Source organism: Papio anubis, chromosome 10, assembly GCF_008728515.1.
Source record: "Papio anubis isolate 15944 chromosome 10, Panubis1.0, whole genome shotgun sequence".
Classification (NCBI taxonomy): domain Eukaryota; kingdom Metazoa; phylum Chordata; class Mammalia; order Primates; family Cercopithecidae; genus Papio; species Papio anubis.
Genome location: NC_044985.1, coordinates 60,440,076 through 60,465,355, shown reverse-complemented (window position 1 = coordinate 60,465,355; position 25,280 = coordinate 60,440,076). Strand labels below are relative to the sequence as shown.

Sequence of the window (25,280 nt, the reverse complement as noted above, 5' to 3'; positions counted from 1 at the left end):
TGTGAAAGTAAAATAAATACATTTAACATGAATAAGGAATATTTTCCCCCTGTTGCTCAAAATCAGGCATGAACCAGATGAATACATTGGAAAGGCTATAACACCACAGTGGTCAAGAGAGTGGCCCAAGCTACTGCTAATTTGAGAGACTCTGAGTATTGAAAAGTGAAGAAGCATCTAAACAGTTATAGAACCTGCATATTTTCAATGAATAAAATTAACAAATGTAATCCCTTTAACACAAAATATTTAATACAAGATTATTGTATTCCAAAGATGTGTAAGTAATGTAATTAATGTAAGTTATGTAAGTAATGTAATGTGCTGCAAGCTTTGTTCCAAAATGGGAACTTGAGTTGAAATTTGTCTGATGTCTATTTTCTTTCAACATTGTCAGCGTGTTTCTGTGATTGCAGATTAGAATAAAATTCTTGAAAACTAATTAGAGGCTTTTCCTAAAGGCAGAGGACTGAGCCAAACAACTAGCTTCTCATGATAGAGTCCAAAAATGTTTCCTTTTTAATTAATATTTCCATGTTCCAATTTTGCATGTACAGAAGGTAGTAGCTGGTTATTTTAAGCATAATTCAAACTTTCTATTTGCATTGATTTAGTTAAGACATTCAGATCTATTGATCCTATTTCTTGCCCATTCTTGGGCAATCTGCAGAAATACAAGAGCACACCGTCCAATGAGTATGGACTAAGCATTCAGCTAAGTAACGATAATACAATCATCTTGTCTCTCAAACAGCTGCCCTTAACTTAGTGTTTTTTAAATTGCCACCATGTCCATGACATCTTCAAAATGATACTAAAAATATCCATGCAATGAGTTATCTATGTGTTAAGTGTTTTACATGCATTATCTCAACTGACTTACAAAGCAACCTCACAAGGTTGGTTTTACAATCCCCATGAAATGGTTGAAGAATTTGGAGTCTAAAAAGACTAAGTAATTTGTAAAAAATCACAATTATACAGGTCTAATTTTGCAATCCAAATTCTTGACCAGTATATAACCCTGAATCCAGTATTAATGTAGTAGATAATTGTCTTGGCTTAATTTATCATGTAAGTTGTAGAAATGGTGTTTGGTCCTTACTCTGACATAGGCACTGTAATTGACACTAAAATCTGATTCAATTTCAACCAGTCATTGCTTCATTTCACTACTTGTGTACATTGCTGCAGTTGGTTGCTGCTTTCCATTTCCCCCGATACTTTTCCATTTGAGATGGAGGTCTGTGGAAGGAAAGATGGATACAGCAAGAGGGTCTATCCAAGAACCCAATAAATATGTACTGCATAAATAAATCAGATGTTTTAAGTTTGGCAATTTAAATTCAGCAAAAAGTCTTTGACAACCTGCGGAGTGTAAGCTATGGTTTCTATCCTCGCATCCTTAAAATTTCAAAAAGCCCCAAATTCAAGCTTATCAGTAACAAGGAAACCCTTCCAAATATTAACTTATAATCAATATTGGAAAAAACTGAGTAGTATATTGTGTCCTATTTTGAAAACAAGCTATTTGCCATGTGTAGATAAGATTCCTACTCTAAAGATATCTTTTTAATAGTTGAAATATGAGATGCTGAGTAATAAAACTTGAAGTACAGTGGAGCAGCTTTGAGAGAACAAGTGGCACATTGCCTTGAAATAATATTCTCAACGCCATTTGCTGAGTCTTCTATGCTCTTGGCCCTTTGCACAATCTTCACTGCACCCTCTAAGGTAAATATTATCTTCATTTTACAGATGAGGAAATTGAAGCTTACAAAAATTGTCCGAGGTCACATACTTAATAAGTGGTTGAATGCAGATTTAATTCGAGGTCTGCTTGATTTCAAAGTGATTAAGTGAGTGAGACAGAGAGAAACAAAGAGAAGATAGTGGTTTTTAAAGAATGAATCTCAATTTTCTAAAACCCTATGGCAACTCCTGCCTTTCTTCTGGCTCTTATCATATTCTGCTGTTATTTCTGGATTTCTTACATAACTTTACTGAATTATAAGCTATTCTATTTGGGAGAAGGGACTGCGCACAAACCATTTCTGTATTCCCCCAGGACGTTGTTCAGTGCCTGGAACAAAGTAGGTATTCAAGATACATTTCACTTATTCCTCATATATTTGCTGGGTGTTTATCCTGTGGTTAAGCCCAGTAAAGAAGACAAGTCATGCCTTCCAGGAGCTTCTACCTCAGTGGAGAAAGTAGTTAAAGACCCAGCATTCTAAACTGGGTGTGGCACTACAGTGATGGGAAGTAGGAGAAGCCAAGGGGAAGCCGACTGACTGGTGGGCTCAGCCAAGGCTTCCCGGGGAAGATGTCATCCAAAACCATTCTTGAAGCATCAGTAAGAGCCAAGCAAAGAGAGTGGGGAAAGCACCACAAAGCGAGAAGGATCAAGAATGCACAAAGGCCCTGAAATTAGAGATAAGCACAAAGCCTGTTTCCAAGGATTACAAGTCACCTGGAGCTTGCTGGGGGACAAGAAAAGGGGAGAACCAGAAAGAGAGATGGTGGCAAGGTATCCGCTGTGAAGTAGAGAAGGACTGTGTACACCATGATAAAGTATTTCTCTATCCTGATCTTTCTGGGGAGGGTTTTTTTCAGGGGAGAGGCAAGACAAGGCATATATTTGAGAAAGAAGATCATTAGCTGAATTGTGGAGAACAGACTCGAAGAGGATGCTATTGGTCGCAGGGAGCAGGAAAGAAAACCAAGGAAGCAATCACTAACACCAGTGGGAGGGAGGGTCTTGCCATTAGAGAAGAGAAGGCCATTTTGTATACACAGCTAACCTTTGAACAACATAGGTTTGAACTGTGAGAGTCCACTTATATTTGGAATTTTTTCAGTAAAAGTTACATGGAGTGTGCCTGCCTCTCCTGCCTCCTCTTCCACCTCCTCTATCTTTTCCACCTCCTCTATCTCTTCCACCTCTGCCACCCTTGAGACAGCAAAACCAACCATTTCTCTTCCTCAGCCCACTCCATGTGAAGATGACAAGGATGAAGACCTTTATGATGATCTACTCCCACTTACGGTAAATATATTTTCTCTTCCTTATGATTTTCTTAATAACATTATCTTTTTGCTAACTTATTTTATTGCACAAATACAGTGTCTAATACATGTAATATACAAAATATGTATGTATGTATTTCACAAGGCTCCCAGTCAACAGTAGACTATCAGCAGTGAAGTTTTGGGGAATCGAGTTACATGAGAATTTTTTTTTTTTTTTTTTTGAGATGGAGTCTCGCTCTGTTGCCCAGGCTGGAGTGCAGTGGCACGATCTCTGCTTACTACAATCTCTACCTTCTGGGTTCAAGCAATTCTCCTGCCTCAGCCTCCCAAGTAGCTGGGATTACAGGTGTGTGCCACCACGTTCAGCCGATTTTTGTATTTTTAGTAGAGATGGGGTTTCACTATGTTGGCCAGGCTGGTCTGGAACTCCTGACCTCAAGTAATCCCCCCACCTCGGCCTCCCAAAGTGCTGGGATTATAGATGTGAGACACTGTGCCCGGCCACATTAGAATTTTTTACTGCACGGGGGTCAGCACCCCTAACGCTCGCACTGTTCAAGGGTTAACTGAAATTTGGACTGACACACAAATATTTGTGAGATATTTTTGGAGTAACCCCAAATTAGTTTTCTCTCATTAATTTGTGGGAGCCCCATAGACTAAAACATTAAAGGAGTCTTAATTTTGAATGTCCTTGTGTTTAGACATCTAGTGTAGCTCTCAGATTTCATTAGAGCTGTGTTGAGGCACTTTTTATCTTAACAATTTCTGTGAGTAGAGGTAAAAAATAACAGGAATCGATATAAACAGCCTAAGAGGAATACCTCAGAAAGATAGAAGTATTATTTTTGCTGATACACGTTTTTTATTTTGAAAAATCATGAAGATCTCCATTAGGAAATCACTCTTCCTTGGCATTGTGTTGCAACAAATAGAAGGTAAATATGCTAAAATTGGTGTCTTTTTCATGAAAACCATATAACTGTAAAGCTCTTTGTTTTCACCCAACTGCTGCAAACATTTGTGTAGGCAATTTCAGCAAACATTTGGAGAATTGGAAGTGCTCTCTCCTACACATATGGTTCTTTATGAAGAGGTAATTTTTATCTATGTTCTACTCAATTGAATATTTATAAGTCTGTTTGGCCTCAAAGGTACCTGATCTGCCCCCAAAATACAATTGCCCTGTAAAGCTAAAGTGAGATTTATTCATTTACCCTTTAAGAACTTTGCAAGTTATTTTCATTTTCTCCCTATGAATTTGTTCCCAGTACAATCCTAAATTTGTCTAATTTGCTGTGTTATTGCAATTAGTCAATTCTCCCTCAGTTACACAAATAATAGCCTTATAAGTTTGAGGCTGTAAATCACTCATCCATTAAAAACGCCATTTCCTTGTACTGCAAATTCGATTCATTTAGAAGAGAAAAACCATGGCATGGAACAGAATTATGCAATGTCATGGACACATTAACATTTGGATCAAAATTTTACATTGTCTCAGCCAGTAAACAGTATAAATGGTTCAGATTTGCAATAAATAATTGTCTATTAATACTCTGGCATGCTGTAGCAAATTACAGTCTCACTTCAGTAAGCACAGCTGTAGGTAGGCACCAGGGCCGAAGGAAGCAAGTGCCACAATTGGTTTGAGAGAAAAAGAGCCTGTTATGCAGGGATGCAGGGCAGCTCTCTTCAGCAATGGAGGCATAGCTGTGGATTAAATGCTTGTGTTTATAAACACGGGAGGAAGGCCAGTGGGCTTTTACTGTAGCTGGAACATTAGACACCAAAACGCAGCCCTTTGCTAGAAGATGTGTCTTTGTGTTCGCTGAATGTGAAAGGGATGGTGGCATATTCTATTAACCATAAAAATGTTCCTAATGATAGGACCAACTTTGATGTCCCTCGGATCTAGGAGCCAGGGTTATGGCTGGAGCAGCAACAACATTAGGTGTTGATTATGGAGTCACTCAGGAACCACCAGAAGTTCAGATTCTCCCCAGAGGCTACCTTAAAATGTGGGGGGGTGGGGGTGGGGATTTAGGCCCTTTTTCTCTCTCTCCCTGCCATGATCTTCCTCACTAACCAATTGAGGAACCTATAATTAATACCATTTTCACTGTTTGGCTTAAGGCTTTTAAACCCTTTTAAAATGCAAACAAGATATCTGGAAAAGTTGACACGGAGATATGTGAACATTCATTGACATCTCGGCATGCAGCAGGTTCTCAACTTAGTCAAAATTAGGGCACTGAGGAGGGTGAACTGGAACTCAGGGCAGGCAGCACAAATGATGGGAAAATGAAGTGTTGCCGAGAGGACATCCTGATGGCCAGGATCACTATGTACAAAATGCAGGGGTACGCAGAGAGGATTGAGAATGAATCTCAATGGTGACTAATATTTGCAGAATTCATCTGTGAGGGCAGGCAGTACTATTATTATCCCCACTTCCCAGATGAGAAAACTGAGGCCCAGAGATGTTAAGTAACTTGCTCATCAAGTTTACCCAGCCAGTGTGACAATTTATACTGCAGAATTGCATAGGTCTAAAACCTAATTTACCTTAGTCCAGAATTTAGCCTGAGGCTATTTAGGAATAATAGATCTTGCTTAGCTTAAAGCCATGATGTTAGATTAATTTATATTGTGACCCTTTGCAAGTATCAAAGTTTTGTGGAATTCTCCATAGTAAAGACTCTAGACTTTAGAAAAGTCAATTCAAAACACTAAATTTTTTCCTTTATTCCTACTATTATCCTATTCTGTTCCTTAGCTCACAAAGGAAAAAATAATCCTCTATTGACCTCCAAATTTAGCATTCATTTGATTTCATTTATACATTTAAAATAGAGAAGAAGTAAAGCAACCTTATAAATTGTATTTTAATAAGAATATTGATATCTGAAAAGCTAGCAACCTAGAGAAATGTTTCTCTTGCTTGACAGATAATATTTTCATCAACATTATAAGAAAAACAAATTGAGCCCTATGAAGTATATAGGGCGTGCCCTGGATTTTAGATGATTGCCTAATTTTCCTTTTCATGTCTGCTAAAAGCCAAGTTTAATTTGGAGCTATTTCTCAAGAAGGGCGAGCAGCTGGGACTGATTTATTTGAATACTTTATAACATTTAAAAATAGTTTTTCTAATTCCCTGGAGAATTATTAAATCCTTGTGGCTGTATGCTCTCTTTTGTAGTCTTAGGTTCTCTCATGCTTGGACAATTGCTATGGGATCATAACTTGTGTCTTTGCCAATAATAGCTACTTTTTCGTGCATACCACTAAACTAATCCTCGCAAAAAGTCATTTTTGTGACATCATTCTCCTGTCCCAAACTGTCAGTGGCTCTTCACTTCCTCCCAAGTAAATTGTGTCAAAGCCTCCTCTATCTGGGTGCTGTTTACTATTCAATACCTATTTCCCACAGCTTTCTATGCAAGCCCACTGTGCCTGGCACTGTCTCTGATCCCCATGGTGCTACACGTCTGGCCACCACCCTTTCCTCCCCTCCCTTAGTTATTTGGCCTCCAATGCCTTTACTATCTATCTCTCCAGCCCCCTCCCATATACTCCCACATCTTTGAAATCTTTTTTTATTTTTTATTTTTATTTTTTAAATTCTAGTTCTTTCCTCTCTAAAACTCAAGATTTGACACTTACTCTAGAATCATAAAAGCCTAGAACTCATGGGGACAGGAGGTGGAGCTATTTGTCATTTTTAAATATAGCTTCTCTCAATCTTTATTTAGTGGACTTGCTCTGGATTAGGGATGAGAAGACCTGACTCTACTGTTTTCTTGATAAGTGACCTTGAACCAGACACATGTGCTCTTTGAGACTCAAGTTCCACATCTGTAAAATGAAGATACCTGCCTTCCTACTTCACAAGGTTCTTTTGAAGATCAAATGTAATACTGCATAACAAAGTGACTCATAAATTATTATTATTATTATTTTTGAGATGAATTCTCACTCTGTTGCCCAGGCTGGAGTGCACTGATGCAAACTCAACTCATTGCAACCTCTGCCTCCAGGGTTCAAGCAATTCTCCTACCTCAGCCCCAATGAGTAGCTGGGATTACAGGCATACGCCACCACTCCCAGCATTTTTTTGTTTGTTTGTTTGTATTTTTGGTAGAAACGAGTTTTGCCATTGAACTCCTGACCTCAAGTGACCTGCCCGTCCGTCTTGCCTCCCAAAGTGCTGGGATTACAGGAGTAAGTCACTGCGCCTGCCCTGACCCATAAATGCTAAAGTACTAAGTGATGTCCTCATATACAGCACAGTCCCTCCAGCCCCTGTAATTCAGAGATACACCTCACTGTACTTAGGAGAGTTAGAGTGGAGGCATGACCTTAATTGTTAGCTGTTTATCTCCTATAGAAAGCGGTCAAAAAGCGGTCAACAGATCTTTGTTGGTAAAATGAATGAATATTCATTTCTTATCTTTCAATGAGAATGTGATAACTTTGGTTATTGATGTATACTTCCATGTAAATTTGCTCAAGCAATTTCAACCACATCCCCCAGTACAACTTTCTACCATGCTAATTGCTCCAAACATTTAAATACCAGCATAGGTATGGAAGCTACTGTTAACATTTCTCACATTTAGTTGCTGAATGTTTCTCACCTCTACTTGCTGAATGTGTGCCTTAGACAGTCTTAAAAATATGAATAGTATATGTCTGATAAAGAGGCCCATCAGTCCTCAAAATGTCCTCACCTTTTAGTGTTGAAACAATAATGATGATTTGCTTCATTTGTGCTCTACACACCAATGAGATGAGCTAATTGCATATCTGCTATGAAATAATGTCTATTATTACATGGATAACTACCCATTAACTCCATTGGAAACACTAGTAATTACACAGTAAGTTATGTTAATGCACCTGTGTTATCTTCTGATTGCCGTATTATTAATTCAAGTGACCTCTATAAATCTGTTTCCCACCATTATTTTCTCTTATTCTGGAGCCCTCTGTAACACTTTAGAGATTGTTGGCTAAACAATAAAAGTATACAGTAAAAACTAGTTTCAAAAAAAGAGGATCTGAAGTGTGATCCTATCGATGTTTGTTGTTGTTTTTCATCACTTCTTTGCTTGACATATATAAACAATTTTAGAGCTATATTATATTACCTTCTGTGCAAAATTAGAACAGTTTTCACTTTGCGGAGAGTTGCAGAAAGATTTGACTTTTAAGAACTCTGAAACATGTCTGGTTCACAAACAGAATCACATCTTAAAAGCCCTAAGTTTGCTCTCAAAGTGTCAATCAAGTTTTCAGCACACTAACACATGTAGTAATGAAAGGCTTGTATTTGCTCCTAAAACCCGAGTTGCCTCCCAGTCACTTTACATCTGGTTACATCAAATTTAACTTTTCTACAGTCCATCTAGTCCTGACCTTCCCCTCTTCTTACAAGTCCCCATTTAACTCAAGAGACTCCAGCGTAGGAGATGAAAGCCCCATCAGCATATTCATAGTTAATGACAGGGCTACAAAACAGAAAATAACAGCGGGAATCTGAAGCCAGTGCTTTTATTGGACCAACTAACGATATAAATAAAATGGTCCCTGACTGAGCTTTGGAGAATCACTGTCTCTTTATCAGGCCATAGAAAACAAATCCAGGAGGGCAATAAATACAGCACATAACAGAGTGGAATTAAATGATTAGGCCTGAATTAACACCCTGTTTCTGAGCCTCACTTAGTGTTCCATGGCCCCAATGAAACACTGCAATTCACAAATGCTCAAGGCCCATTTAATTTTTATTTCAAGCTAGTTCAGAAGAAGGGATTACCTATAACTCCCCCCTACTCCATTGTATAACTTGAAGTAACAACACTGATCCTGTCTAGATAGCTGTTAGTAAAATAGGCTGTGCTATAGGAATCACAGAGTCTATTCAGAATCCTGCCTCTACAAAATCACATTAATTAAAAGGGACCAGATCCCTCTCTCTGAAAGTGACAAGGCTGCCCTTGATGGGAAAATAATGAATTAGTTAAATAAACTTGATTATTTTCCATGGTATTAACAACAAACCTCGCAACTGTCAGCCCAAGATTTTTACTTTTTGAACTGTGGCTTTAGCATGCCAAAGATCCTAATCAAGTCTTAACTGCAAAATGGAATTGAATCTCACCTTAGAGGGTAATATATGGAGGCCCATCCCCCATTACACCATATGCCACAGGATAAGGTGGGTGAGTTTAACTTAAACCCTATTGGAGGGGAGTTAATACTGTTCTATACTTCTCCATTTATACAACGGCTCTAGAGCAAGAAATCCAAGGATGGCATTAGAGGAAGCCTTTACTGTACCGGTGAAGTACTTAGACATTTTAGACAAAATATGCAGCAGATGAAACTGAGTCATTAAAACCACTTGCGTACCTGTGACTTGAAGTGATGTATGAGACGGAGATATATTTAGAAGGCAAGGTCCTCAAGAGTCAAGAGGTAAGAGAGCCTGCAGTTTTGAGCACTTAGGAGATGCTGTGTGCTGGTTTTTATTTTTCCTCATTTAATCCTCATGATGTCCTATAAAGTTGACATAATTATTCCTATTTACAAGTAAGGAAATTGACCCTCAAAGAAGAGTGTAATAATTGCCCAAGTTCACACAGGAAGTGGTAAGGCTGAGATTCAAATCCAGATCTAACTGATCCCAAAGCCAGCCCTTTCCATCAATACTATGACTATCACCTGCTTAGAACTCCTGACTGCTGCCTGGAGCTTTTATTTGGGATCTTCTAGAATAACCAAAGAAACAACACATAGAAGAGGATGAGACAAATGACTTATAGTCTCAAACAGTAGGAAAAAACCCAAAGGGCTTTGGCACTGGATGAGATTAGCTCTCATAAAGCCCCAGGAGATCCAGACATTCTGTGAATTAAGGAGCCCTCATCTGAAATTAGATGAACCTGCCCATCCAAAACTGCTTCCGAGTGTCAGCCATGGCGTACATGGGGTCCAGACTCTCTCATCACCCTGAAGGGGCACCTTGAGCCTTGACTGAAGTAGAGCAGGAAGGATTCTTCCACATTCTCAAGAGTATGAGGTTTGACCACACCCAAGTTTACCCTACAAGTTGGTTCAGCATAGCATGTGGCTGTATATGGGACAGAAAGGGACACGTACTAGATGGAACCTTCTGCCCCAACGCTTTTGTACTACAAAATAACTGTAACTGTAGCTCAAATTTATGCTTAAGTAACTTCAATGAAACACACAATAACACACACATAACTCTCTCAGAAAGCAATCTTACTCAAAAGACTCGGGCATTGATACATTGTGAATAAATTATACAATATGAAATTTTTTAAAAAAGGTAATCACTAGAAAGTTTACTGATGATAGATTCATGTTAGCAAAAGAGTGTTAAGTTGTGTCTATCTGTTGAATTATGACTAGACACTTATGGAAAGTGTCTAATTTCACTTTCTATGTACCATCTTTCTGTATTGCCAGTACCCAATAAATGCTTTTGACATTCAATCAATGTTACATGGTAATAATTACACCTTTTCCATTAAAAAGGATACATTCCTTAAAATTTTATGTTTTAAGAAAAGGTCTTTGTTTACCAAAAGGGATAGTAAAATGATTTAAGTGAGTTTAATTTGAATTATTAATTTTTTGTTCCTCGGCCAGCAATTCTTCAGCAAAGGTCTAGATTATGGTGATTGTTCTTGCTTGTGGTTTTTAACAGTAATGACAAGGCCCTCGATGTCCTCTGGCCTTGACTTAGTCACAATTGCAGGCCTCGTTTTCACCTTCAGTTTTAGTATTAAGGAAAATCTATCTCACTGTCAGCAATAAAAGTCAGACTATGTCTTTAAATTTGAGTCCTTGTCTACTTGACTCCACAGCAAGCCATAGTTTTAAGCAGCTTTTTTGGGAGATAGGACCACGTGAAGCATCTGCCATGCCCATTTACTTATTTAAGTAGTTGTTTTTGTATTTTGAAAGCATAACTTCAGTTTAAAAAATCCACATAAAAATGGGGTAAAACTTGGAACAAAATTATGGACTACCAGAGGTTTTCACTTTCAACTGGCTACAGAAGCTGAGTGCAATGCAATCACAAAGAATTATTCCTTTAAAATTGGGAGGTATCACATCTGCATTTTTGAGTGACTGGCTGACTATGGTAAAGAGACCAGTTTTACCATTGTAAAGCTGTATATCTCTTCCAAGACATAGATCTTTCCTCTAACATGCGGATTGCAATAACTTACAGGATTGATGTGGAAATCAAAGGCCATAAAAATGTGAACTGTACTTAAAAGAAAAACATAAAGTGGTGTGCAAATATGAGGTATTACTATGAAGAATTCTCAATGAAGACTGCCCAGGATTTTAAGTTCTTATCCTTGCTGTGTCATTTTTTATGACCCATCAGTGAAAACCCTGCCCCTGTGGCCTTATTTCAGACTTTGTAAACTTGGGCCTGCTTACAACAATTAATCACTGATCCTGTAAAGTTTAAACCCACGATGCCAAACTACAAGCTGCTTCTGGAAGGAACTACATTGCCTGACCACCTTGGTATCAACTCGTCTCTTGGTCTAAACCCTTTCATTTGAGCTTCACAACACATTTTCTTTTTGGCCTGGGTTTTAAAGAAGTAAAATTGTCCAGGTAATTGTTTTGCTAGACCCTCTTCTTTTCTATTTACACAGGGTCTTGCTCTGTCGCTCAGGCTGGAGTACAGTAGTAGGATCCTAGTTCATTGCAGCCTTGAACTCCTGGGCACAAGCCATCCTCCTTCCCATGCCTGTGCCCCCTGTGACTCCCCACCCCACCTCAGGGACTACAGGCACGCACCACCGCTCCTGACTATTTTTAAAATTTTTTGTAAAGACAGTGTCTGCCTTTGTTGCCCAGGCTGGTCTCCAACTCCTGGCTTCAAGCAATCCTCCTGCCTCAGCCTCCCAAAGTGCTGAGATTGCAGGCATGAACCACTGTGCCCAGCCTGCTTTTCTGATTTAACATTAAAGAAGCTATCCTTTCAGGCAAACATGGAAAGTCACTGCACCTCAGGGGGTTCTCAGCTCAAAGTCCTGTGACGCAGTCTGTGTGTTTGTTACATGGGACTTATTGTTATTGTGATTTGAAACCATTCTGTTCAACTACAGTATTTACTTACCTATTTATCATCCATCTCCCTCCTCTGAAATGTCTGTTCCGGGCGAGACGGGGCAGTGTTTGTCTTTTTCACCACAATCCCCTGGGTTTCGAATACTTCCTGGAACATAGTGAGAAGCCCAATAAATAGCTGTTGAGGGACCAGATGAATTGCTACAAATAGAAAAGGTCACATTTGATATCACTAAAACATTTACGTTTGAATACAATTTTTTTCCTTCCCCAAATGAAAGCTTAACACTCTTCTAAGCTCTCACAATAAAAATTTCACCAGCCAGGTCCTTAGTAATATTAATTCCTTGGTCCTATCACCATCGTTCTCAGGGCCCAAGGCTGGGCCAAACATGACTGAGGTTTTCAAAAAATATATTTTTAATATAATTTTAAAATATACTCACTAGGGGAAGGCTCATAAAATTCAGCTTCAGCCACAATCTGGACTATAGGCTGCCAAGTGCTGCATAAATAAATCACCAAGTCATTTTGGCATCCTGTGGGCCAGAAGGAATATCTTCCTCAGTAGATTTAAAGAGACACAGTTCTGAAAGAAATAGGAGCAAAGTGAGCCATTAAATATGTACTCTCTTATAATCTTCCAGACCTTGGACAGATTCCTTGAAGTGTCAATTGTCCATTTTACTAAGGGCAGATTCTTTTTTTCCTCTTTCATTGGAATCCATTGAGGAGTTGAAACAATTCATCCCAATATCCACAACAAATGCCGCTACCTGCTTTGCAACTATTGGTACACTTGAAAGAAAAAAAACACAAAAATACAGCAGCCAGAATATCGGGTTATGAGGGCAGCTTGTAACAGTGTATGTGCAGCATGGATTCAGGTAAGTCAGAGGCCATGCTCAGCTGAACAAAGGAAATCCCCCAAAACAGTGACCAGTGGCCAGTGCGGTGCAGTAGACCAAAGGGGCTGCTTGATAGAGTCTGCATTGATGGCCCAGGCTGAGTGTCCAGACTAGAGCTCACCTGTGCATCACACACACACACACACACACACAGCTTCCCTTATCAAGCCTTCCTGGCTAATTTAAATCTAAATCAGCCTGCTCGCTGGCCTTTGTAAACTTGCTAGAATGAAGAACACGGAATAAAAACAATAGATCTAGGTCCGATGGATGCAGAAGACAGGCCAGAAATCTGAATCCTCCTGACCTGCAGCTCTGAGGTTTGCAGAAAGCCCTTTCTCAACATGGTTCATGAAAAGAGACTGTGTCACAGTACATGAGGGCTACAGGGGTTAAAAATTGTATTTCTTTTCCAAACCGTTGATTAAAATACAGCCCCATTGACATACAAAACTCAATCGATTCAAAGGGAAGCTGCAAGATATGTGATGGACGAGGTACTTGTGGGAACACACATTCAGACACAGAAGTACCAGCGGGCCCTCTTGTACCACCTCATGCTCTCACACACAAGCACAAGTACACAAGCGTGCATGCATGCACACACAGCAACCCCCTTCCTGACAGCATCCATTTTTTTGCTACCTCATCTTTCATGTAACCGTGACTAAAAAATAAAAACAAAAACTGTGTATATTTCCTTTTGTGCTTTGCATTTACGGAAACCCAGGCCAGTTTGGCTCTTATTCCCAATAAGAAATTTCTTATCTGCCCACTATCTGGAACTGTCTTAGTCAGTAGCTGATAGACCCTCTTTGGGTTATTAACCAGTTAGTTTCTTCCAGAAAAGAGGTCATTAGCATCTAACATTACTCAGGGGTGTCAGGAGATGCAGGTATCAGATCCTCTCATCCTGGTTTATCTTTAATTTAATCTCTAGATTTTTCAGCTCTAGCTGTCGGTTGGCTTCCACTTAATAACACATTTTTATCTGTTTTTGGTGTTTTTGTTTTTTTTTTTAAACAACTCAATAACCAATATAATGATGACAGAACTGACAAATTCTGCATTAATGGATTTCCTTCCCGCATCTAGGCTCCAAGCCGCCAAATGCTAGAAATGCTGAAATAGGTTCCAGGCAGTTACAGGTTAAGGATCATTTGCATAAATTAGCAAGTTTTGCAAATGAATTCATCTACTGAGAAGTAAGACACGGGACACTGCATTTTAATAATTGACATTCCACATGAAATGCAATGTTCTTGAGGAGGAAATTGAGCTCCAGGTTGCTATTAGAACCAGCGGACCAGCACGAGTGGAAAGAAATGCCATCCCCCATTATGTGAGCTACTGCTCCTGCATAACAACTACCCCATTCTGATGGACTCCTTTTAATAAAAGTACTAGTGTGCGCTCACCGAGAGGAGAATAGAGAGGAATCTACTCATCAGCACTATCAAACAGGAAATGAAAATAAAGAGTTCTTCAGCATACCGCCTTAATGTGCAACCAGCAACTCTATATTCTCTTTCTAAAGTCATCTTGCATTTTCCGCTTGATTTGGCAGCCGCTCCCCACCCTACCCCAACCCCTCTTCCTTTTCAGTTTTCTGAAACACTCAGGAGATTATTTACATATATACAGAAAGCAAGTAAAAGTTTTAAATTGCCCAATTTGGATGTTGTCTCCCATAATGTTGGTTAAATTACAAATAAAGATAAGTGGGCCATTTTGCTGCCTCCTCCTGGCCTAATTTGTTTAAGGACATGCCACATTGCAAATATTAGTGAGAATGCCAAATGAATGCCTTTCCTAAGGTGTTAGTCAGTCAAAGTCAGGGTATTCAGCATGTCGGAAGTACAAACTGCTCATACATGCAATGTGAGCTGGAAACAAGGCCATCCGTAATAGTGTTTCCTGGCATAATTTATAATTAACATAAAATGAATTAAATCACTCACTCCATAGACTTTTTTCCAAGTTCATGTAGAGTAAGTGTGTCATATCAATTAATTTTCAATGAACTGCGGCAGCCAGTAAAATTTCTCCCAGACACTGGTAATAATCCAAGATATTGATGGAAGAGGTATTATCATTAATATGAGTATAAGCCTCAAATCACGTACAGGGAACAGGCAGAGTTCCTTTCTTGGAAAGGGAACATGATTCTTGCTAGCTGCCTGTTATTCTTTCCAATTTGTTAGGCTTTCTGTCAGTTCACTTTTCACACTGATAGCCTTTTAATTTTGCCTACATAACTAAATTCCTCTAGTGCAGCTGTCTGCTTTTGTGGGCTATCTAATCTGAAAAAGTTAATATACATGAACAAATTAAACAGATTCACATAGGAAGAACAGATTATATTGCCGATTTAGTTGAGAGATTTTCAATGGCTTTCCTACATGTTCACAACCACAGATAACTGATAAATAAATTAATGCAGCCGATCTCTGGTTTGTAGAATTCAAATAGGCATCTTAACTGATATTTTGGGGGAGGTTTTGTTTGCTTGTTTTTTTACTGAATTAACCAGCTTTTTCTGGCACTATGTAAACAAAGCCCAAGTGTGTCACATTTCTTTGTTAATAAATGATTTTACAAAGAAACTAACCACCATTCATTTGATCTTGTTAAATGATACATCATTGATTCCTCTAGCTTTTTCTCAACAATAACACCTGTTAGAAATGTTTATGATTTTACATGCATTTTTCTTTCTAAGGAAATACTAGTTTCTGGGGAATACTAGTTGGTCCTAGGGCTAAATACATTTGATAGTGTGAGAGGACAACCTTTTGTCTATGTCATTAGCTACATGCTTATGACCATATCAAATACAGAAATCCTGCTGAGCCAGTTGATATGTGGAATGAGTTGCCGTGGCTCCTCTCCCAATAAAGGGTGTGTTCAGACTTTGCTTATTTATAGACCAATAAAGAGAAATTTCCACTGTTCTCTTCAGCCAGCTGAAGATAAATAGCTCTTCCGTTTCTAACATTTAATGTTCACAGACACAAAAACAACTGCTCTGAATATTAAGCCAACATTCGTAATTTTTTTCCTATGAAGGGGAGAAATCCTTGAATATGAAACAATGAAAGGTTCAGATATAATCTTTCCCATTTTAGAACTGTTTTATTGCAACTTGTTTTCCTCAACAAAGAGGCTCTCTGGGCTTAATTTGATTACTAGGTGAAGCATCGACTCACGTGCTTCAATAATTTTCTCCATGACCTGAGAGCTTAGGGCTCCATAGAATGAAATCCAATTCCTGTAGACGGTGCAGCCACAGCACCAAATGTCCTCCGATGAGGCTGTTAGGGTTGGTTCAAGCTGCTCCTCATGAGTATGTGTGCAGCAAATGCTTTCTATTTTCATATTCTAGAGCAAGGAACAGCATAAATTATTCCTAATTCTTGATTCTGTGATGAAGTAGCCATCTGGTCTGATAGTACGGTGACAATGATATAGGAGTGAACACTCTATGCTTGGTCTACTGCACAGAAAAGGACAATAGGACATATTTTAAAATGTCAGGATCCATCAGAACCATATTCAGGAAAGTTTACATTTATGAAAATAGATAGTATCGAAAATACATCATGATGCAAATCTAACCATGGCTGTTGGGCAGCTGAATTAAATTAAGAGTAAATCTGAATGTTTCTAATTAAAATTGTGTTATTCCATTTCCTGCTGTGTTTTTCATGTCTGTAAAATGAATCATTATTTTAGTACTTTTGGGAAGTTGTGTCACAAAGGAGGTTGACCCATCTGCTTCTCCTTTGACACATGGATGTGGAGCTCTTAGGCTACAGATATTTAGTGGCTTTGGCTATTTCCAGTCTGTTAGTGAAAATTGTGTTCACCACTACATTTGTGTTCATCACTAGATGAGGCATATGCATCACTGGCATGGGGACAATTAAGAAATCACATGTGTGAGCATAAGGTACATTGATAGAGCAATAAGAGGGTTTTTTGATGGCCTCCATTTAATATATTTACCTATTCTTTTATTCAAAAAACATTGAGTCCTTTTCATGCACTAAGCACTGAATTGGGTGTCTCACTGAAGTTAGGGGAGGAGAACAATAATATAGTTAATTAACAATAATGTAGTTAATGAGCATGGCTTCAGAAAGAATCACTTCCAACCACATGAAGCAATTGCCTATGAACGTCCAGCGGCAGTATCTGGATCACTGTTGGAAACCAGTCAAATGACTATCGGAGTGCAGGGTCTTGGTAGAGACACAGGAGAGGCTGATTGAGGCTAGGTAGAAGGCCTGTGCATTGGGTGTTGTGGGTGCTAATCCACCTTATAGATGCTGGTATAGACACCAAGTCCAGAGGATCTAGGAAACAGCTATGATTCAAAGAGTCAAGACAAGGAGGTCTAACCCAATGTATATAACACAGCATCAGGACCTGAGTAACAATGCATGCCTTTAATTTTTGGTAGAGGTCAACTTTAAATGAAAACTGAGGCTTTATGATCTTAATTTCTAATAGATACATGACACCATTCAAAAGACCTTAGCACTCTTTCTTTATGGGTCTTATACATTGGGAAATAGTCATTTTTCTTTTTGAAAGAGAAAGGAATTCATATATTTAAAGAATAATGAGTATCTGTTCCGTGTCACAAATAGCTCAAAATCACCATGCACAGAACTGTTCCATTACCTTCTCCACACCAGCCTGCCTCTGCTGTTTCTCAGTGAGTTTGGCCCCATCATTGCCCAGTTTCCCAAGTCTGGAACCCTGGAAGTCAGCCCAATTCAATTCACTTACAACTTTCCCACCCTGACTACCAATAGTTCACCAAGTCCTGTAGAGTCTATTGCCAAATATTTTCTCTCTTTCTTCAGCACTGTCATAGTTCATAAAATCATCATCTCTAGGCTACATGGCTGCTATTGTTTCTAAAATAAAAATCTATTCATGATGTGTTATAATATGAATCCCACAATGACTCTACATTAATTTTAGAAGCAAATCTATGGTCTGGCTGCTATCCATGTCCCCACATTCATCTTCCATTTACTCCCATTCCCCACCCCCAGATGTATCAAATATTACAGCCATATTCTGTGACTTGAGTCCTGCCTTTCTCTCCCAGAATGTATGTAGCCTTCCACTGGGGTCTTCTCACTTCTTTTATTCCAATCTCCATCTAACCTAATGAGAGTTTCTGCTCCTTTTTAAAAGCTGGCCTAAACAAGCACGGTGGCTCATGCCTATAATCCCAGTACTTTGGGAGGCCAAGGAAGGAGGATTGCTAGAGCTCAGGAGTTTGAAAGCAGCCTGGGCAACATAGAGAGAACTGATCTCTGCTGAAAAAAAATTAGCCAGCTATGGTGGCATGTACCTGTAGTCCCAAATACTTGGTGGCTAAGGCAGAGGGCAATTACTTGAGCCCAGGAGGTCGAGGCTGCAGTAAGCTCTGACTGCACCAGTGCACTCTAGCCTGGGTGACAGAGTGAGCCCTGTCTCAAAATAAATAAATGTTGGCCCCAAGTAAACCAAACTCTTGGTACCCCCAAGAGCTCCGAGATCTTCAGAATCTTCTTTAAGAACTAAGACAGGGAGCAAAGTCCCAGGTTCTATGCCTGTCTATACACTTGTGTTCTTATTCGAAAGCGTCGGTATCCCCTAGGATCCTTGCTCCCCTGTCCTTAGTCTGCTTATCGTTACCCTTCTTCCCAAGACACAATAGAAGTTCTTTCAATGGCTTCACGCACTCTGAGAAAAGCATCCTCATTCTATTGCCTCACTGAGCAATGCTTCTCATTCCTGATTTTCCTTTGGATGGCAGAGGTTTGCTTCTTCCTCAGAGGCTTGCTAAAATTCTGGAGCCTGGTACCACAAATAGTCTCTTATTCAAGGGAAACCCTACTTCCTGCCTACATGGGGTATGTCTTTGACCTTTATCACCCAAACAATAAAACAATACCTTTAGCAAAAAATAATTTTAATATCCGTGTAACAAAAATCACTTATGAACAACATAGTTATTTTATAAACAAAACTATGTCCTACTTTTAGATGTATAATTATAAGCACAGATGTTATGTACATTCAGATATGACACTACTAAGCAAGATTTTGTGTAAACACAGTGACATTGATAGAACGTACATTTTCAAGGAATAAGATGCCACAAGTTTGCACACTCCTTCAGAATGCTGAACATTCCCTGAGACAGGCATTTGCTGTTCACTGGAAATACATTTGTTCCCAAGTGATTAGGATTGGCCAATCAGTCATGAGCAAGAGCCACTTCTGGGTTGAAGCATTCAAGAGTCAGTGTGTTATTCTGACCCCCTTTTCTCCTAAGGAGCCATGATACAAAGAAGGGGATATATTGACATGGTGGAGCTAGAAGGTACAAACAGCCTGGATCTCTGTGTCACAGCATGGAGGGCAGTTACCCTGAAGGAATAACCAACTCACATTGGGGCTAGCATAGATAATAAATAAATTTGTATTATGTCACTGGGACTCTGGGGTTATAGTTTTACCACACTGGAGCCCGTGCTATCTGACATATACATTCCATTATCTCAAATTCCAACACACACAGATTATGAAATAATATTTTTAAATTGATTGAAGTATTGGTATAGAGAATCATATCAATTAATGTCAGTTTTTATAATAGTTCAGCTCATTTTATCTTAACATACTAGAGACATGGAGACTATTGATAACTAGCTTGAGAGCTTTCAATGTTGGCATATTATTTCAGTTAATGTGAACTTTTATCACTGAAACTATAGACAGGTTAAGAAGTTGGACTCACACCAAAAACACATGCATTGCAGCAAATCATTCTGAAGACTCAATAGAAGCCTTAAATATAGGTTATGTAAAATGAAACCTTTTATATCTAAATTTGATTTAAGCCCAGCAGTTCAAAGAAGATTTAGGGCACAATTTGTCTGATGGAACTGCTTGTGGCATAGATCTATTCAGTTTTGGAAAATAGATTCCACATTGAAGAGATTGTTTTCCTTTCTATGGTGGATATATAATCCACATTCAGCCACTTAGCAGCAAATCCTTGATCTTTGGAGAGGTGTTGAACTTGAACACCTTTCTTCTTGTTGTTGCTCACTTATATATTACTTCCCCCACATCAGCCTTAAAATATTGGACCAACAATACAGAAATGTGATTTCCAGAATGTTTCTTGACTTTCTGGGTTTTTTGCCCAGTGTAGGTTCATTAAAATATTTTTAAAATTTCTATAGTTGTGTGTTTGGGAGATAAGATGAAGGTGGGGTTGAAAAGGAAGAGGAATTTTATTAGAAAATCTAAGCCAAAAATTGTTATTGTAATTAAACATTAAGTTTAGCTTTGAGCTTCCTAGTTGTCAAGAGTTTTGTTTCGATTTTGGCAAAAATAATGCTAAGAGAAGATTACTGGTTGACTATTTAGAGCATTTTAAAAAAATTCAAGTCTAATTTTGAAGAGCACTGCATCCTAACCGAACTCCACAAAGTTTACCCTCAATGAAACTAAATCAATTCACTGGTTAAATGAAATTGTTTTATATTTTTTAAATGCTTACAGGAGGAACTTATATCTGACAAGTAGATAAGCAAATTTAGCAGGAGAGAAACTCACCACTCACGATGATATCTAAAGATTTTCCTCCTAGAGACTTTTTCCACTTAAGTCAATCAATCGTTTGAATTAGTGTAGATGGTGGTTATCAGATCCTTTCTCAGGAAGTTCTGGGTAGGGGTGTCTACAAAATGTGTAACAACCATTGTAGTACTGGGGAAAATAACTCAGTCTGATTGATGTTTTTTTAAAAAAGTTATTCCACATGGGTTATTAAATCTCAGTCTTGGGGCCGGGTACAGTGTCTCATGCCTATAATCCCAGCACTTTGGGAGGCTGAGGGGGGCTGACACCAGAGGTCAGGAGTTTAAGACCAGCCTGGCCAATATGGTGAAACCTCACCTCTACCAGAAAAAAAAATTAGCTAGGTGTGATGCTGTGCACCTGTAATCTCAGCTACTTGAGAGACTGAGGTAGGAGAATCGCTTGAACCCAGGAGGTAGAGGTTGCAGTGAGCTGAGGCCACACCAGTGCACTCCAGCCTGGGCAACAGAGCAAGACTCCATCTCAAAAAACAAAAACAAAAACAAAACATGAAGTCTTTATCAAGTTGTCCCACCACAATCTGATCCAGTATATTTTTCATAAAGAGAGTTGTTACAAAGAACTAACATGCTTCTTTGTGGTATCCTCTGATACCATCTTATCCTTCTTTGTTGGTTTTTGTGGGCTTCATGGAAGTGTTCGCAAATCTAAGATAGGATGCCGAGTTACCCAAACCCAGAGCAGTCAGAGTCTACTTCAATTCTGTGATTCCTTGAATGTGACTAATGGTGAAGCCCAACCCAAAAGACAGGTGTTGGATCACAGACGGTCACTGTGAAGCGGCATCTTTGCTCCATTTTAAAATAGAGACCTCTGTTTTGTCACCACTATTGCAGTTTTCTGCTTTCCCAGAAAACTCTTAACACTGACCTGTCAACACAACCCATGGCTCCCAAAGTCCAGGAGATCAGACACGGAGTCTTTGAGCCTGGGTTGAGATCAGTGCTCACTTGACTCAGACTCCATAGAGACTACAGGCAGCATGAGGCTAACAAGCACTACAGCTCTTGACGCTAGGGCTTAGAGAGTAGGCTTAAAGCCTCCTTCTAAGCAAATTTGGCATGTGAGCCTAGGTGACAAACTCCTTGCTCAGTCCCTCTAAACAGAAGAGTGATCCGTCTAGGGATCTGTCTGGAAGAGTTACCATGACATTCACCTCTGAACGCTCCTCTTTCTGTAGCTCACCAGTGGTGGAATGGAGGCCACAGGAATTATAGTTAGTCTCAGGTCAGATTCCCAAGGAAAGAGACTGGGATAGATATTTACATGCAGACAGCTCATAAGTGATTGCTGTATAAAGCAGTACCTGTAAGGATGTGAGGAAAGCAGGCCTGGGCAGAGGAGGAAGTTGAACTGTGATGCGGTTGCAGCAGAAGTCTCATATGATCCCACAGAGAGGTCTGGAGCTGGGATGGCTTTCCAAAGATGCCCTAAATTGAGGCAAAGGGGTTGGCCCTTTATTTGTATTCAATTATAGTCCAAGCACGTGATACGGGCTGCCCTTGCGGAGGGCATGTAACCTTGGGAAAGGTAATTCCTGAGGAGGGTTGCAGCTGTGAGCTGCCTGCAGACAATATCCCGAGCAGCTGGGAATGACACTTTGGCTCAAAAAGGGGCACTTGGGCGGCACACCACAGCACTGACTACACCCTTCTTTCCTTCTATCCCATATCTTCAAATGAACAATTAAGCTTAGCTTCAGAAATATTAAGGAGAATTAATGATACATTTAAGAGAGGAAATGATGGATTGACTCCATCCAAACTATAATAAGGATACACACAAAGTAAAGGGCTAATTATTAAATAAACTGTAAGACCATAGACAACTATAGACAGGTGAGTGGAATGACTCCAGGTGATCTCTATAAGCTATTAGAGCAATTTTTTTTTTTTTTTTTTTTTTTTTTTTTTTTTTGCTAGAGTCTCTCTCTTTTTGCCCAGGCTGGAGTGCAGTGGCACAATCTCGGCTCACTGCAAGCTCTGCCTCCCGGGTTCATGCCATTCTCCTGCCTCATCCTCCCGAGTAACTGGGACTACAGGCACCCGCCACCACGCCCGGCTAATTTTTTGTGTTTTTAGTAGAGATGCGGTTTCACCGTGTTAGCCAGGATGGTCTCAATCTCCTGACCTCGTGATCCGCCTGCCTCGGCCCCCCAAAGTGCTGGGATTACAGGCATAAGCCACTGCGCCCGGCCTAGAGCAATTTTTCTAAAGTGGTGGCAGGGAAGCAGGGGTTGTTTTTGCTTCCATGACCTAATAAGAATCAAGCCATCTGAGGTCCACCCACTAGAACCTTTTCAGCTTGGAATACAGCCCTGAATTGCTTATCTTTCGCTCCAAACTTGACTTTTGGGGTCTCTGTGGGAGGCATACTATCAGCTCATGATCATCAGGTCTCTGGCAATGGCCTCATAGCTCTGACTTTCAGAAAACCACCAGCCTTAAACTTCCCTTGTCAAGATAAAGCTCAGGGGAGCCCTTGCCATTAATAGTTATCTTCCTTAATGACTCCTCAATATCATTTTAAGTCCTATACTACATTTAAACAAGTACATATACTTACACATTATCAGAAAATACAGAATAGCAAAATGATGAATTAAAAGTCACCTTTAGGCCGAGCACAGTGGCTCATGCCTGTAATCTCAGCACTTTGGAGGCCAAGACGTATGGATCACCTGAGGTCAGGAGTTCGAGACCAGCCTGACCAACATAGTGAAAACCCATCTCTACTAAAAATACAAAATTAGCTGGGCATGGTGGTGCATGCCTGTAATCCCAGCTGTTTGGGAGGCAGAGGCAGGAGAATGCTTGAACCTGGGAGGCAGAGGTTTCAGTGAGCTGAGATTGGACCACTGCACTCCAGTCTGGGCAACAAGAACAAAACTCTATCTCAAAAAAAAAAAGTTACCTTTAATCCCACTACTGCGAACATAATAGTACACATTCATCTTTTCAATCTTTTTTTTCTTACCCATATGCAAGTCCTATTTTAAAAATAATAATTTTAGTATGAAGTCATATACTTCTGGATACAAATCTTGGTTCCACCACTTAACAGTGTGACCTAAAGTAATTCACTCTTGATTTGTTTATTCATCTATAAAATGGGAATAATTACACTCACCTCATGGAATTTTGTTAGGCTTTAAAATGAGATGATATATATAAACCATTTATCCCATTGCTTGGTGCATAACAAACATCCAATAAATGTAATATCCCTTGACGTCCACATCTGAGGAGCTAAATTGCAAAAACCGCATAGGACTCAACTTCAAGAACTGACTTATGATCTGAGAAAAGCCTCCTTTAAAAGATCTCAAGCTTCATTGCTTAAATTAATTCCAAACTTCTTAAAGATATTAAAAGGCAATGCACAATTTGATTCAGACATGTAACATGAAACTGTGTAATTAAACATATATATCCTGAAATTAATTTTACATTCACTTTTATAATACAGTACACTTATATAGAATAACACACGGCTCTTGATTAAACAGCAGACTGCTGTTCAATCAAACAGCTCAAGATAGATCATAAAACGTGAAAATGCAGCATCAGCACCAAAATATGGTTATGGGATTTTAATATTCACTTCCATACTCTTACCTAGGTAGCATAAAAGTGGATGTTTCAGAGAGAAAATATTAAGAAACCGTTAAGCATTAAGTATATCACATTTCTGCTTAAATGCTATTGGGTCATCTAGATTTATTGTGAATAAGACAAGAGGAATTTAGGGATTTGTCTTTCAGAGTAAAGTTAATTAGGGCCAATATAATTTTGGTATAAAAATTTCAATTATGAAAATAAACTTTTAAAGGCATTTGAGTTTATTATTTTCTCTATTTCATGGTTCATTTTCAAAATAAAATCCACTCAACTGTGCACATAGTATGATGGAAATATTTTCCAAATCTCAACTCTTAAATAATACAAATTCTCGCCAAGTTTGAGGAGTAGGGCAAAAGATAAATGAGATTCACAGATGATTCCTTAAATTTTTGTTTCATTCTTTAATGTGATTTTCTTCCCTTCTGCAAACCTCTGTCTGAGCAGTAAAAAAGATAGTAAAATTCGCAATTTGAGTTTCATTTCACTCAACTTCCCATGTCAGAAGACCTTTTGGGTTGGGAAAACCACCTGCTCTACTCAACTGTTCACCGTTGCTCATGTAAAAGTTATTTTTCCTCAATTTGATTATGCCCAAATAAGGCCTAGCTAAAGCATCGGAGATTTTTAAGTGTAAATATTTTGTTGAAATATATTTTGTTATGTGATAATTCTCCAGAAGTCTCTCACATTTCTGCATGTCCTGTGAGCAGTGAGGCACTGACAACTTTTGTTCCAGACTATCTTTCCAAGGATGTTTGTTTACAGAACAGCTTTGGAAGACAGATGGCATCTCCCTCTCAAGCAAAGGACAGGTTTGTTTATTATTTGCTATAACAAAGACATTGTCTCCCTTCAGGACAAAGATAGAGCATGTTGCTTGTATCTCATTATGAAGGATTTG

The 25,280-nt window shown here is 39.1% G+C and overlaps 2 long non-coding RNA genes across 3 annotated transcripts in view; one reads left to right on the top strand and one right to left on the bottom strand.

Moving 5' to 3' along the window:
* Nucleotides 1–3,210, top strand: part of LOC110740904 — a 68,929-nt gene extending 65,719 nt beyond the window's left edge. Inside the window, exon 4 of the long non-coding RNA XR_002516171.2 lies at nucleotides 2,990–3,210. This is a non-coding gene — a long non-coding RNA (uncharacterized LOC110740904). The remainder of the gene's footprint in view (nucleotides 1–2,989) is intronic.
* LOC103876342 overlaps nucleotides 1–25,280 on the bottom strand; it is a 165,745-nt gene that overhangs the window by 56,975 nt on the left and 83,490 nt on the right. Inside the window, exons 2-4 of one of the 2 annotated variants that reach the window (XR_001893403.3) lie at nucleotides 12,615–12,757; nucleotides 12,218–12,316; nucleotides 9,454–9,600 (exon numbers count right to left, since the gene is read on the bottom strand). This is a non-coding gene — a long non-coding RNA (uncharacterized LOC103876342). The remainder of the gene's footprint in view (nucleotides 1–9,453; nucleotides 9,601–12,217; nucleotides 12,317–12,614; nucleotides 12,758–25,280) is intronic. The other variant, XR_001893406.3, reaches the window with a different exon arrangement.